The sequence below is a fragment of the Theropithecus gelada genome, chromosome 12 (genome assembly GCF_003255815.1).
Source record: "Theropithecus gelada isolate Dixy chromosome 12, Tgel_1.0, whole genome shotgun sequence".
In the NCBI taxonomy this organism is placed as follows: Eukaryota; Metazoa; Chordata; class Mammalia; order Primates; family Cercopithecidae; genus Theropithecus; species Theropithecus gelada.
The window spans coordinates 22,896,084-22,912,347 of record NC_037680.1 but is presented as its reverse complement, the minus strand read 5'-3'; positions in this window follow the sequence as shown (position 1 = coordinate 22,912,347).

The following is a 16,264-nucleotide window of genomic DNA, read 5'->3' as shown; positions in this document are numbered from 1 at the left end:
TCCCATGAAGCCCAAGATACTTACTGCCTACTCAAGATGTCCTTTTGGATATGTGGTAGACATCTAGTCATTGCAAACTTAATGTGTTTAAGAAAGAAGTCTTGATTTATCCCTTGACTAAACTATCTTTGCTCCCCAATCTTTACCATTTCAATAAATGGCACTGACATCCAGCATCTTAGAAGGAAAGCTGGGGAAAGCTCCCTGATTCCTTCCCCTCCCCTTCATTCTCTAAGATCAATTCATCCATGTGTCGTCTTGATCATTTTTCCAAAAGGTATTTCCATCTCCACTGCTTCCATCTTGTCCACATCATTGTTGCTTGGTCTCCCTGTTTCCATTCTACAACTGTTGTAATCCTTCTCTACCCAGAAGCTATGATGATCAGTTAGATCATGTAGCTCGCCTGACTACAATGATTTTAGGCTGCCAGTATCACTTAAAATGAAACCTGAACACCTTGTAATTCCCCACAGGGTTCCCTCTGCTCTGTCTGGTGTCATCACCTAATACTCACTTCCTGCCTCACTATTTTCCCACTGTGCCTCTCTCTCTTCTGTGTCATAACTGCATGAGCGAGCTTGTCTATGCCCTTTTGGTTGCCTTTCCCTGCAATGTTGATTTCTGGTCTCATCATGTGCTGCCTGCTTTCGTATTTGTTTCTACAGTTTCCGGTGAAATGTAAGCACCTCTCAGAAGGGCCTTCTGAAGTGGACCCTTACCTAAAGTGGATGTCTCCCCACCACTCCTCATCCTCATCGTGAAATTGTCTTCATTCTCTGAGACAACTTATAAGCTGAGACTATCTTGTTTGTTTATTTGATTAATTAAATGTTGTTTGCTGCTTCCAGTAGAATATAAACTACTTGAGGGCAGGGACCTGGTCGGATTCAATCAATTCTGTATCCCCATAACCTAAAACAGTACCTTTCCTAAGCAAGGCTCACAGTAAATGTAGGTTGAATGAATGAATGAATGAATTATAATCATTAATGCCACGAAGAAACTCATAGGTAAAAGGGAAGATGCCTACAAGAAGGCAGGAGACAGAATGAATTCTGGAATGGTAAATGTATGTCCCAAGGAGCCTGGAGAAAAGTGTTGGGTTAAATTTTTCCTTTTTAAAGTAGTTTACCTTGGTTAAAAAAAAATTACTACTTAACATTTAAAATCAGTGAACTACATCTCTATACCAGACTGCCGAGACATTAAAAACAACATGAAAGTAAAAAAGTAAGTTTTGAAGTGACACAGAGTATCCATATATAAAAATGCAAAACTACATATATATATATTGTTTATATATGTAACTTATGTGGTAAAAGTCTAAAACATTGATTTTTTTCCAGAAGAATCCATGCTATATTCATTATAGTGGTTACTTCTGAGATGGGAAGGGAATGAACTTTAGGCAGGGGACAAAAGACACTTCAGTTTTATCTGCAAAGTTTCGTTTCTGTTATTTAAAAAGTCTGAAGCATGTTTGATGAAGTGCTATCATTCTGCAGTTGGATGGGGGTGGGTTGATGTGTTTATTATATTTTTATTTATAATGACTGTTCTTTAGCATTGAAAACAAGTTAAAGGCTATTATATACCTGTGGCCTGAGGGGAGCTTTAGGAATTGATTCATAAAATATAATGTCCTTATGTTTAAATCAAGGGTTAACTAATTCAATTTGGCATCTATCTTTGTGATTCTTGGGTGGGCTCCCTTTTGGCTGGCGTCTGTGTTTTGGGTCAGACTGAAGTGGTGTGGAATGTGGAAATAGGAGGGAAAACATCTGCACTAACTCAGATATCTCCACTGTTCCTCCAGGGTCTTTGTTTGTGTGTTTGTTTTGTTTCATTTTCTGACATAAGAGTAGCAAAAGCAACAAATGTCATTTGTTGAGGACATTTTACATGTTTGGGACTCTCTGCACATTATTGCATTCAATACTCACAACGGTGTTAGGTGGGTATTATTATCCTTGTTTTATAGGTGAGAAGGCTGAGACTTTGAGGTAACTTATACCAGGCCACACAGCTAGTAGACGCAACAGAGGCAGGAGTCAAAGCTAAGTTTATTTGACCCTAAAGCTGGTGGGTTTCTATTTTACTCCTTTGCCTATTGCACTCTGACCCCAAAGTGCCTATTTAACTTCTAGAATGTTCATTTCAGGCTTTGCTTTGGATTTAAAGCTGCCTCCCTTTCACCCACACATTTGGTCAATGACCTATATCTTTCCTGAAAGACGACTTAAACTGAGCTGAGTTTCAAGTCTAAGAGACTGATAGTCACATGACTTAGTATCCAGCATTCCTACCACAAACTGGAATTTTATGGGTAAAAAAGTCATATATGTATATGTGTGTGTGTGTGTGTGTATATATATATGTGCACATACACAAGTATATACATACATGTACTGCTTCTCAACAAAACATATATATGTATGTCTTAAAAGAGTTTGACAGAAGATACCATGTGAAAGTAAAGAAAGAAGCAAAAATAAGTAATATTAAGAACTATACTCCTAAAATTTTGAATTTGAGCTAACCATGCTGTGCTGTATCTCAAGATTCATTTCTTTCTTTCTTCTTCTTCTTATTTTTTTTTGAGACAGAGTCTTGCTCTGTCACCCAGGCTCCTAGAGTCTTGCTCCTGCACCCAGGAGTGCAGTGGCATGATCTCGGCTCACTGCAACCTCCACCTCCTGGGTTCAAGTGATTCTTCTGCCTCAGCCTCCCGAGTAGCTGGCATTACAGGCACATGCCACCATGCCTAGCTAAGTTTTCTATTTTTTGTAGAGACTGGGTTTCACCATGTTGGCCAGGCTAGTCTCGAGCTCCTGATCTCAGGTGATCTGCCTGCCTCGTCCTCCCAAAGTGTTGGAATTACAGGTGTGAGCCACCACACCCAGCCTCAGGATTCATTTTATCTTTATGTTCCCTAAAGCAGCTAGAGCAGTGTCTGTGGCATGAATTTGTCAAACAGGTGATGTGCATTTAGACATCCATCCCCTACACGGGGCCCTACCTCTCACCTGAGTTTTTGCACGTTGGTCTGGTGTGCCAGAGCCTACGCCCCCTAGGACTCACCCCAGGTGCCACTTCTAGGAGCTCCCACCACACCAACAGCCCATGAGAGAGGAATCTGCCTTGTTGCCTGCTGGATGGAAAGGCCCATCTGGGCTACTGTGTTCATGAGTGTAAAATAGCTGATAAACTATTCAAAAATAAGTAATAGATTTTCCTTTTAAAATGTTTTATTCACTGTCTTAGTCCATTTTCTGTTGATAATAATAGAAAACTTGAAACTGGGTAACTTATAAAGGAAAGCAACGTATGGAGGTTGAGAAGTCCAAATCTGATGAGGAGTCTCTGAAGAGTGGCAGGGTATCACATGGTGGAGGGGGCTGAGTGTGCTAACATGCTAACTCAAGCCTTTCTTCCTCTCCCGATAAAGCCACCAGTTCCCCTCCCATGATAACCCACTAATCTGTGTATCCATTAATACATGAATAGATTGATCTATTCATGAGGGCAGAGCCTTTGCAATCCAATCACCTCTTAAAGGCCCTCCCTCCTAGCATTGCCATACTGGGGGCCAAGTTTCAACATGTGTTTTGAGAGAAGACGCTCAAACCATAGCATTCACTTACCCCCACAAGTGACTGGGAATTTCAGGAATTATGGTATAAAAATAGAAAAATATTTTGGGGGAAATGATCCTTCTATGTGTCTCAAAGAAGATATATTGCTGCCTTTTTGTTTTTCTGTGTTATAATTCTAGTATTCATACCAGGTAGGATACTAACAGTGTAGAAATAAAAGAGTAAAACTGCTTTTTCTGGAATTATGTAGACAGTTTTTCTCTTTCAGAGCTGATTGGGGACTAGAGATTTCTGTAATGAAGGCAAATGAAGAATATCATTTAGAGTTCAATAAGAGTGGGTGAAAAAGGATTTTTTAAAAAGTTGTAGCCATGATATTGAAAATATGAGAGAGGAAATTAAAAAAAAAATCAACACATAAAAGTCCTGAGCTTGAGTCCTTGGAAAAATAAAATTTTACATTAGCATGTATAGATGCATGTTTTCTCTAATTTGTTGCTGTGAAATCATTTTGTTGAATTCATCGGAATGTCAACCTGTGGGCTTTAAAACATACTTATATTGGCCAGGATAACAGTGATAACAGCAACTGTAATGCCACAAGCTTCTTCGCAGCCTTCTTCTGGATTCTGAAGAATTTAAACGCTAACAAAAAATCAATTTCTTGGATATAGAGGGCAGTTATACTAGTCACTTTGTGCTCACCTGGGAGAGTGGATTTATTTGTAGAAGTTTTAAATAACTCATCTAAAGGGAAAGAAGAGATTAGATCACATAAAGGAAAATTTCTGAGATTAAATAGGTCTCCTTTGTGACCTTCTGTTTTGATTCCTTCATAAATATACTTGAGAATCACCTTGTGGTGGGGATGGCAGGAATAGTCCCAGGCCCAAGATTTACTTAGAAAGGTAAATAAAGCTTCTTTTTATTGTCAAGTTGAAATGCACTACAGCCTGATAACTACAGGCCATCATAACAATTTTTATAAGTCTTAATTGCTTCTTGGGCTCTACGTCCACTTTGAGAGCAGTGGTCAGTTATTGTTCCCTTCCCCCATCTTGCTCATGAAAATGAATTTGTCTCTTAAATTTCTTCAGTGCTCTGTAAGTTGATTGGATGGTGACATGGTTTGGCTCTGTGTCCCCACCCAAATCTCATGTCAATTTGTAATCTTCAATGTTGGAGGGAGAGGCCTGGTGGAGGTGATGGGATCATGGGAGCGGGTTTCCCCTTGCTGTTCTCATGATAGCGAGTGAGTTCTCATGAGATCTGATGGTTTAAAAGAGTGCAGTGCTTCCCCCTTAGCTTGCTCTCTCCTGGTCTGCCATAGTAAGACGTAATTGCTTCCCTTTCGTCTTCTGCCATGATTGTAAGTTTCCTGAGGTCTTCCAGCTATGCTTCCTGTATAGCCTGTGGAACTGTGAGTCAATTAAACCTCTTTACTTTGTAAATTACCCAGTCTCAGGTATGTCTTTATTGCTGTGTGAGAACAGACTAATACAGATGGTTAGGTGAGATAACTCATGAAAAGTCACTTTTGTCTAGTTTTATTTTACCTGCACTATAATTTCTGACTGTATAACAGAGTACCTTTTCAGGTACCTTTTAAACAAATTTACAGGTGAAATGAGATAATGGCTCAAATGTGCTTTAAAACATTCAAACAAAAAAAAAGTGGTAGACAGATGAGATAAGATTAGAAAAATATTAGTAGTTGTTAAAGCTGGGCAATGAGTATCTAGAGTTTTTATTACATTATCCTATCTGCTTTTGAGTATGTGTACAATTTTCCTTTTGCATTTTTTAGCTGAAATTCTACAAAAAAAAATCTTCTAATCAACTATTTGGTTATCCTGAAATACTATTCATATAAGAGAGTCAGAATAAATGCTTGGTTTGTTTCCTTTTTTTTTTTTTTTTGATGGAATTTTGCTCTTGTTGCCCAAGCTGGGGTGCAATGGCATGACTTCGGCTCACCACAACCTCTGCCTCCTGGGTTCAAGCGATTCTCCTGCCTCAGCCTCCCGAGTAGCTGGGATGACAGGCACGCACCACCAGGCCTGACTAATTTTGTATTTTTGGTAGAGATGGGATTTCTCCATGTTGGTCAGGCTGGTCTCAAATTCCAGACCTCAGGTGATCCGCCCGCCTTGGCCTCCCAAAGTGCTGGGATTACAGGTGTGAGCCACCACACCCAGCCTTTTTTATTTCTCTGTTTTCTTAGCACTCTTTTTTGGTGAGCAGTGAATTTGTATTTCCTTTCTTTTGTTAGTATTATTACCTGGATTTAGGAAACATGTTTGATATCTTTCGATCTACTGCAGTTGTTACACATTAGGCTGCTCAGTTTATGGCAGTTTATGCCAGTGGAAGTCTCTTCAGGTTGGTTTTGGCACCTTTTGACCCGGTTCTATTACTCTTTGGTGGCTCCCTTGTCTTTTGGCACAATGAGCGGCTCCAGAGGCACCTTGTACTTTTCCTATCCAAGAACAAGAATCTGTTATTTCTCCAAGAGCTTGGGCATTTTAATCCATGCCACAGAGGTGTCTACCTGTTCAAACCACATGTAGGGCACACTGTGAAGTAAGGTTACATTGCGATAATATTGGTTAATAGAAATTTAATGGAAAGGTTTCTTTGGAAGAGCTGCTGCCAGACATTTGTTCTTATGATTGGGGATGTGGCCCAGTCCTTGCACAGATACTACTTAATATTACAGCTGGCCTGTACCAACCAGCTAGTTCTTTTTACTTGCTCAAGACTTATTTTGGCTTCCAAACACCTGTCACGCTCGGTTCTGTATGTACTCGGTTCAGTGGACTTGAATTTTTCCAGGGTCCAACTTTGCCTTTAGAATAACTGGCTTCTAAGTTATATTTGGTTCATGCTTGTCCACTCAGTGTCAAAAAGAGTCAAAAGCAAACACCAACATCGTTGCCAGTTAACTTGTCTTAATAACTTTTTTGGCCGTGACAGTGATTGCTAAAACTATAGTTACCAGTTATTGCACAGTTTCCCCGAAGGCTTTGCATATAAAAATCTCATCTCACTTAATCCTCACCACAATCTTATGAAGTGAGTGTTACTGTTGCCATTTTACAGGTGGGCACACTGAGGCTTGGAGAGGTCCGGCTGCTGCTTTAAGGAGCTGGGAGTCACACAGAAAGCTCTGAATCCAAAGCTGGCATCTTCAACAATGGTTTGATACTTTCTCCATTGCTCAGAAATGTTAGAGATACAAGGAAATGTAAGACATGGTTTTTCTTCTCAAGAATTTATAATCCTAATTGAGAAAGATAGGATCTCCATAGAAAAAAAAATATTTTTTCCAACATGGAGAAGCCTATGAAAAGACACATGTAGCCATTTCCCTTTCAATCCACCTACCTGGTATTGCCAGATTAATTTTACAAAAACGTTTTTGCTGTCATTACCCCCCTGCTTAAAACTTCAAAGGTCCCCCACTGCCTACAGGATAAAGTCCAACTCTATTGCTTGGCATTTCAGGGCTTCCAAAATTTGGCCCTTACCTATCTTCTCATGTGTGAAACTCCACTGTGAAGCTGGCTCATGAACTGAGCTTCTACACCAAATGACACGTCTGGTGCTCTATGCTTTTGTGTTCCAAAAATTTTGTCACATTAAGGGCACCCTTGTTTTCCTTTTTTGTTTTTTTTTTGAGATGAATTTTCGCTCTTGTTGCCCAGGCTAGAGTGTCAATGGCATCATCTTGGCTCACTGCAACCTCTGCCTCCCAGGTTCAAGTGATTCTCCTCTCTCAGCCTCCTAAGTAGCTGGGATTACAGGAGTCTGCCACCATGCCCGGCTAACTTTGTATTTTTAGTAGAGATGGGGTTTCACCATGTTGGCCAGGCCGGTCTTGAACTACTGACCTCAGGTGATCTGCCAGCCTCGGCCTCCCAAAGTGCTGGGATTACAGGTGTGAGCCACCACACCTGGCCAACCTTGTTTTCTTCAGCCCCCCCTTTTGAAAGATGATCCATAAAAGATGCAAAGCCAAAGATGCAAAGCCAGTTGTCCCTCTGACTTCCCTGGTGGAACACTCAAACTGGTCTTATAAATACATCTTGTCAATTTCACCTCTGGGCCTTTGCTTATGTCACATCTCTGCCTCGATGACTTCCTTTATTTCTTGCGTCAAGACCCTCTTGCTATCATGGAGCCTCTCCTAGTTTATCCAGGCCCTTGTTTAACATGATCTCATTTGAAATTCTTTAGAACTTTTTGTCTCTGTCAATTACCATATATAGCCTTAAATTACCACTTATATATTTTTAAAATTATACTTGGGCTTTTTCTAATTATAAAAGTAACAAATGCCAAAAGTGAAAACTTGAAGATGTGCCAGGAGCAATGGGAGAAAATTAATTACTGTGACAATCTCACAACCAGAGGATCACCACTGCTAATATTTTGTTGTGTGTGTACATACATATTAACAATAGCATATTGTACCTATGATTTTGTAACCTGCTTCTTTCTATTAGCAAATTTCTTTTGTCAATAGTATTTAAACACAACTGATTTTAAATGTCTCCATAATATTCATCATATAAATGTTCCTTTGTGTAATTATTTGATTTTATATTACTATATATTTACATTATTTTTCTATTATAATGTTAAAGTAGATATATTTGGGGTAATACTCTAACACTTCTTATCTTTTTGGTACAGAGGAGCTAAGAGTATTTGTCTAAAGGTAGACATACCTGGCTCAAAGTCACTTCCTAGCTCTATAGCCCTTAGGCAATGATGTAACTTTTCTAAGCTTACATTTTTTCATCTTTGAAATATTCATCACCTTACTGCCTACATCATAGAATCGTTGCAAGATAACTGCCACGTGGTAAGTTGGTAGTAAGTGTGGGATATTATGATTTTTGTTTTTGCCTCATCTCTCTTCATCTATGACTAGATAGTAAATCCCTTAAGGAAAAGGCTTTGTTTCATGGGATCTGTGCTTGTTGTCCTCATGTCTGTCCCACTGTATTGTGCATAAGTGGTGGCTAACAACTGTTTGTTGATAATGACAAGGATGCCCCGATATGCGCTGAATACTTGCTATGTAAGAAGTTACCCTTAGCAGCACTCCCATGCAAATTTGAAACTTTTCTGGAGACCCAAAGACTTTAAACTTTTCTGATCCAAATGCTCATTTTTGTTGCTAATCTTAGTCTTCTAATGTTCCAATTTTCCCCTGTATTCTTTACCTTCTGGTTGTTACCATCTGTGTTGATTGGCCCTCCTCGTTGTAGATTATGTTTGCATACAAGGGGCTGGGAGGATCTATGCTCCCCTCATGCGATGGTATTTCTGGGGCACTAATGCATGGTGCTGTGAAACACGTCTTTGGCTGAGCTAGCCAGTTCAAAAGCCAGCTTCACAGCGGAATTTCACACATGCAAATGAACCATTGTGATCTTAGTCATGAAAATTCATGGAATAGTGGCTAGTTCAGTGTGGATGACCTGTCAATTTGGCAGCCAATCAGTTGGTTAAACATCCAAATTACTGGCCAGTTACTCAGTCTAAAGCTAGTCTTCCTGCTTGTTACTGGGTTCTGTGTAATCCTATTAAAAGCAATGACATTCTCTTTGATTTGTGGCAGCTAATGGTGTAGAAGTACCACACAGGCACAGGACATGTGTCTGGCACAGTTTACATGTGGGCATTGTGAAAATGGACCACTTTCGTTACTGTTGAATTTATTCTTAAAACTCTAAATGTCCTTTGTTGAATAATAGGTGAAGTATCTTAATTTCATGGGTGCCCCTATTTATTATTTTTATCAATTATAAATGGGAGTTCCTCTAAGGATTGAATAATTTTGTTTTGATATGTACTAATTGATTTTGTTGGATCTATAGTCAGCTCCTTGGACTTGCTCGTACCGTCAGGCAGTTGGACAGAAAGCCGTAGAGACTCCTCAGGGTCTGTTAGAACTTGGGATTTGATTGACAGTGACCCATCTACAGTTCAATTTAGACAAAAGGTAGCAGTATTGATAGGCTGGGAAATGCATCTAGAACAGTAATTCCTAGTCACAGACCTCTTTGAGAATATGACGAAAACTCCAGACTTGGACTCCAGAAAAATGTGCCAAAAATCTAGCATGAAGGTTCTGAGAGTTCCTGCATCTGTTGAAGTCCAGGGGTCCAGGGACCCAGGAAACCTATGTTAAAATTCTTGCACTGAACATCAGGGTAGGGAGTGGGAATAAAGAGAGAGAGAGAAACAGAGAAAGAGGCACCAAGATAGAAAAAGATAAAAGAGCCACAGAAGAGAATAGACTCAGAAGTAGAGAGAGACTGAGAGGCTAAAAGTAGATGTGACTGTAGTTCTCCTAGCAGAACGTAGTGTCCCAAAGCTATGCATAATTAGGTTTGAATAAACACTTTCTTATGTCCAGAATCTTGAGTTATTATTCTGTCAAATAAAAATCTCCCATATGAAAGACATGACATATGTTTCACCTGAGGAATTTTTGACAGTGTTGAGAAACATACAGGAATAAGCATTTCATTTTAAAGGCAAGCATGAAGACTTTTAAAAGAACGGTATAAGTGAAAGGGTCAGTTGGCTTGTAAATGCAAAAGCTCTTGTGTTTACTGAAGGCCATTGATAGAAAAATTGTAGTAAAAATACTGATTGGGAAGCATCGGTCACACTTTTTTTCGGAGTTTTTAATATATAGTATATTGTATTTTATTTTCACAACAACCCTTTTAGGTAGGGCAAAAACTGCTATATGTGTTTCAAACATGAAGAAATTGAGACACGTGTATGGAGACTTGTCTGGAATGATGAATACTCCATAAAAAGTGATGAATTCTGGAAACCAGATTTCCTAGCTCTGATTCTCAGGTGACTCCATATATCCCTGTTAGATATTAACACCCACATAGCCAGTGCATATTACAAATATAGTGTCCTCTTGTTTCTTAAAATGAAATAAAATTGATGAATTGAAACATATGAATTAAAAATAGTGTTCTTGATATGGGACAAAATAACAGGTTCAGAACTTTAGAATGTAAGAGACCCTAGACATGAGTAATCTCACCTACTCATGTTAAGGACAAGGACCTGACCCAGAGGGCTTGAGATTTGAACAAGGACCTGGTGACTGGAAATATGCAGAAGAGACACTAACAGTATAATGAAATAAGGACTTGCTCTCAACTCTGCTTTTTTTCCTGCCCCCACCCAGGGGAGGAGCAGGATTTAAAAGCATCTATTCTGTGTTTTATATAATTTAGATGGAATGATTTGATAATTTTGAAAAATCAGGTGTGAATCAAATCCAGTTCTCTTCTCAGACTATACCTTGGAACTTGAAAATACTGAACAGTGTTTCTCAGAAGTTGTCTCTATAGGATAATGTAAAATTCTTTACATTCTGTTGACCTGGGAAATTTTACGTGGCCAAGAAAATACAGTAGAATAATTGCTCTCCTTCTCAGACTATAGTAGAGATTCCTAGGTTGAGATAGGTAATTCATGTTTCGAGGATGAATATAGTCATATATATCCACACATGCCCATATTCAATTATACATGATTGTGATATATATCTATATATATTGATATATATATATATGTTGATATATAATCATGAGCATTTATAAAAGCATTAGGCCTGCAGGATATTTAAACACTCTTCATTTGTAACTTGCTTTTTCTGGGGGAATTATTTAGCTATACAAGATATCACCATATTCCTTTTTTTTAATATAATAAACATGTCTAGTCAAAGAAGGCATTAATGAAGCAATTCCCCAAATAAAACAGCCCATGATATCTGAGTTGCAGCAGAGAGAGAGTGTGGTCTTTGTAGTTTAATCAAGATCACAAGACTTGTTTTGAGCGTCTGTCATCTTTAATTTTACGGCACTTCATTTCAGAGTAGGACTGCCAGGGTCACATGCAATTAAAACACAGGCAAGATTTGTCTTGTGAAATCTTAACATAAAAAGTAATGTGTTACTCCATTTTAACTTTTCTACTGAACTCTGTGAACTCACTAATTACTTTTCCCCCCTCTTGTCACCTTTTTGATATGACATGTATTTTATAGAGGAGATAGAAATTTGGATTTTTTAATATCATGCATATGATTGAGGATAACAAAATTAAACCAGAGAAAAAAGGAATGCGTTTTTCAGAAATACATTTTTTAGTAATATCTGAGTACGCCAGCTTCAATTACAAAGAACCTCATAGATCAAATTCTAGGAAATAACTGTTAATCTGCTTAACTAGGGCAGGTAGAAGTGTAATAACGGACCAGAGATTTTACAGAGGCCAGGATCGTGAACCAGAGTTTATTCTCTGGGGTGCGGGCGATAGTGCTTTTATATGATTGGCTGAGAAAAGCATTAAAAGCCAGCGCCTACGTGGAGATTTGGAGCACAAGGAGGGTTGTTGCATCATAGTGATCAGTAAATTGCATAGACCCTTATTAACCTTATTGATAAGGAGCTTAGGGAAGACCGAGTCAGGACGCAATATATTCTTCTTTTTGTTCTCCTGTCTGTCTCCGTTTGCAATCCCAGCTGCTTTGTATGGAGAGCTTTTATGCAGCACCTCAAAATTCAATGTGAGTAGCTGCGCCTTTAAGTTAGAGCCAGGGAATGGAGTGGGAGCCAGCCCATGCACAGGGGGCTCAGGGCCTATTTAACTGGTGCTGGGGACACCTGGAGAATGTTTGAAAATTTTGTGCTTAAAGAATCTTTTATATTACTCCTCTTTCAATGCAGCTGGGGTCTGTAGGGATCAGGGGATTATTTTTGATACCTGTCGAAAAGAGTTATGTCTACACTGATTTTCCATCCCTCACTACTAATTAACCTTATTGTATACAGGAAACAGTGTATTTAATACCTGCATTCTTTCTGTAATGCCAAGTAAAATGAAATCCAGTGTGAAATCTAGTTAGCGTTTGCCTTTTTGAAGTCATTTTTAAGTTTCCAGTTTTAGTGACTGTGACCTCAGAACTGATAGCTAGAAAAATAGTGAGCTCAAACCAATTTTGGTTTCAATTGTACTCCTCACTCCCGCCAACTTAAAAGCTGTCTTTCACCTGGTCTGGTGAGGAGAATGGAGGAATGGAACATCTCGAGCTGGACCACGTTTCTCTGGAGTCTTCCATGTTGGCCTCTGCCTTTGGTTGTGAGGTTTCCCTTTATGTCCCATAGGCTGGCCCCTACTCCATTAACCTGGTTTCTCTCCTTGGCAGTTGAACACCTGTGTCCCGTTCTTTTCAATCTGGGAGGCTGAAATTTGACAGACACATCATGGCAAAGTTGTGCAGCAGCGATGCAAGTAGATGCTGAAGAAAAGGGAGGAGTCTGAGCCCAGGATAAAAGCTCAAGAAAATCCCATTGGTGGAATGTTTGTGAGAGAGAAAAAAAAAGGTAGGGTCTAGCAAGAAAGAGCAGAAATTAAACTGTGTAAAATGTCACCAAATGATGTGGAAAAATCCACATGTCTTCAAGTATGCTGCACAATATGGACTTAGAACACATTTTGCGAGTGATGTGAGAATGGTTAGCACAATGGTTACATTTCTGCTCTTAAAATTCCAGTGTGTGTGTGCATGTGTGTGTGCACGTGTGTCAAGTAAACTTGTTAGCTAAAATGGTGCTAGAGGAAAGTGAGGATTTTTAGGCCACTGCCTTGTATTTTCCAGATTTCTTGGCTTTTGAGATTTTCATATGTTGGTCGGAATGCCTATGCCCTGTAGCATTTGTCTGACATGTAAACCACACATTGATAAGTGCAGGGAAGGGGGGTAGAAGATGCTGCTGGGTGTCACAGATGCCTGAGACCCCCTCCTCCTCCCAGCTGACTAGAAGCAGGACATGAAAATTTGCTGTCAGACTTGCATGAGTTAGATTTGTGAATCTTAACATCTCTCCACTGCTTCTGTGATTTAGTCAGCATTTCTTGGGGATTTGCACCTCAAGAGAGGTAGCTGACGGAATGTCTGTTTGATGGCCCTTGTGTAGGTGGGACTAAGAGTCAACACAAATACCACTGATTTGGCTGCACATAATATGCTACATTTAACTTGATAGGAAACCTGACGGTGGATCGTATTTAATGTTGCTAGTGTTCTGGGTGTTTGTCTTGGTTCACTGAGACACCAAGTGTGTACAGAGCCCCAAGCACGGGCTTGGTGTTGGCACTCTTACTCACTGCTTTCTTAGCGCTCTCCTTATTGAATGAGAAGTATTCTATAGAATCCTGCTGATGGCCTAAGACTTTTGTGGACCCTGCATGCTTTGCTTCAAGCATAAAGTAGCAAAACTCAGTTGCAAAACTTATGCAAGTCTATAAGAAGTGTGTGTGTGTGTGTGTGTGTGTATCCTCCTTCAAGTCTCTTACCAAGACAGCTATACATTTTCATTTGGAAATACTACTACAGAAAATTGTCATCTTTTTGTACAAAATGTTCATTGTATTCACATCATTTGAATGATTCAGGATCACTCTCTGGCAGCATGAGACATGGCATGTCTTGATGCCTGCCTCTTTTTCAATTATATTTGAGAGGAAGGCTGCTGGGACCCACTTTTTTCATGTTTCACAGGACCCCTAAAGGGCCAGATTTAAGTTCAATACAATATTAGATAGTAAGATATGATAGATGTTAACAGGACACTGACAAATATGATCCAACACAGCATAATACAACATAACGTGCGGTCGAAGCTACCCCTACAGGTACCTGTAAAGATGGTTAAAGAGGCTTCTGTTCTGTCCTCTCCATAATGCAGTAAAAAAATTAGTACAATGTCTGCAAAACATGTAGGCAAACAAAATGCTACACAAATATTAAAATTATAGAAATAACATGAATGAGATTAGCCGTCTACTCATAAGAACAGAGTTACTCTGTATTTCTTTGAAAAAATTGTATAATATCCCTCTTGTTCTTTTAAGAAAATTCATATGAAAGTGAAACTTTCATCAGGTGTTTTAACAGGAGAATGACCAGGCACCCTCACAAGTAGTAGAAATATCTGGGGATGTTTATGCACTTACATTTCTTTCAGTGTCTTTTCCTAATTAAGTGATCATATGGTACAGTGGCCATATTACTTAGATTCAAATATTGACCTGGCACATACTACTTACATGAACTTGGTAATTTCATTATTTTTTTCTTCTCAATTTCCTCAAATATAAATCAGGGATAATTATAGTGTCTCCCTCTGTAGAGTCATCAAGATTAAATAAAACAATATATATCAATTGCAGTTCATGGCATATAACAAGTGCTCCATAAATGTTAGCTAATCAAAATTAGTCTTCCCATGACTCATTTCTTGATGGTCCTCTGGGTGGCCAGAGGAGCAATATTGGCTCAAGAAAAAGGAGGGAGAGGTCAGAGCCAGGTATGACAGAAGTGACCCTATGATTATCTGGGGATGATGCTGGTAGCATGCACACTCATTGACTTGGGCATGACTTGGCCAAAATAGCTTAAGATGGTTACTGTCAAATGGCAAATCACTGCCAGAATCTAGAATTAACCTCCATTGCAACCCAGCAAGTAAGCCAGAAACAGACCTGGTATGGGAGTTCTGCATAACAACAGATGGTCTTTGCACTTAGCAGTCATAATGAAGAGATGGCAGGTAAAACCCTGAAGAAGTTTAATAGCATGATGCACCATAATATCAATTTCTCTACTGGCTGCTGCTCTCTGAATTGAGACTTGCATTAACAGTCCTATAACAATAATCTTCTGTCTGGAAATGGTGCCTATAATTTCTTCCTGCTTCAAATTCCACTCCATAATGTTGCCATGAGAATCTTTACAGCTTTGATAAAGTTACTTCCCCGCTAAAAAAAGACCTTCAGGGTCTCAAAATTGAATAGAGACTTAGGATAACACATCTTAGTATGGCATTCAGAATTTTTTTTTGAGTCAGGTCCCAACCTTCCTTCTCATTGTTTTCAGAACATAAAGTTATTAATAAACTGGAAATCCATCATCCACATCTTTTAGGGATAACTTGGAATTTCATGGTGTATTACCCATTTTAATTTCCTTCATATGATTCCATTACATAGCCGGAAAGGCAAAATAAGACAAGTAGAAAACAGAGACCCAGCTAGAGTAAATAATTTGCTCAGGGTCGACACAGCAAGTTCTACTAAGTGCAAAGTGTGCAGGTTTTCTGCTCTTTCCCATTGCTGTGGCTCATTCGCTCATCCCCACAATCTGCTCCATGTGCGACCACTTTCTGGGGAAGCAAGCTTTGTGACACTGAGGTCCTTGGGCTGAGTCCGCTGAGCTGTGTTTTATTTGGTGCCCTTAAAAATCAGATTTCACATAAGATCCTGAATTTCTGGCTTTTCACGAAAGAGCTGAAGGTCTGGCAACATTGTGCCCACATTCCCACATAAGCAACATCAGCTCCAGCTGAGTAGAAGCTGACCCTTTTGGCCAGGCGTTAAGCTTGACTTTTCCACAGCTGCTACCGCTTCATACGCTTACTGCCTGTTCCTCTTGACTCATTTCCATCACTGCCTGGCCCCACTAGGCATCTGAATTTGCAACCCTTGGTTTAAAGAAAGAGAAAAGGAGCTATCTATGTTCTAAAGATAAGATCAAACAGTGTTGAAAA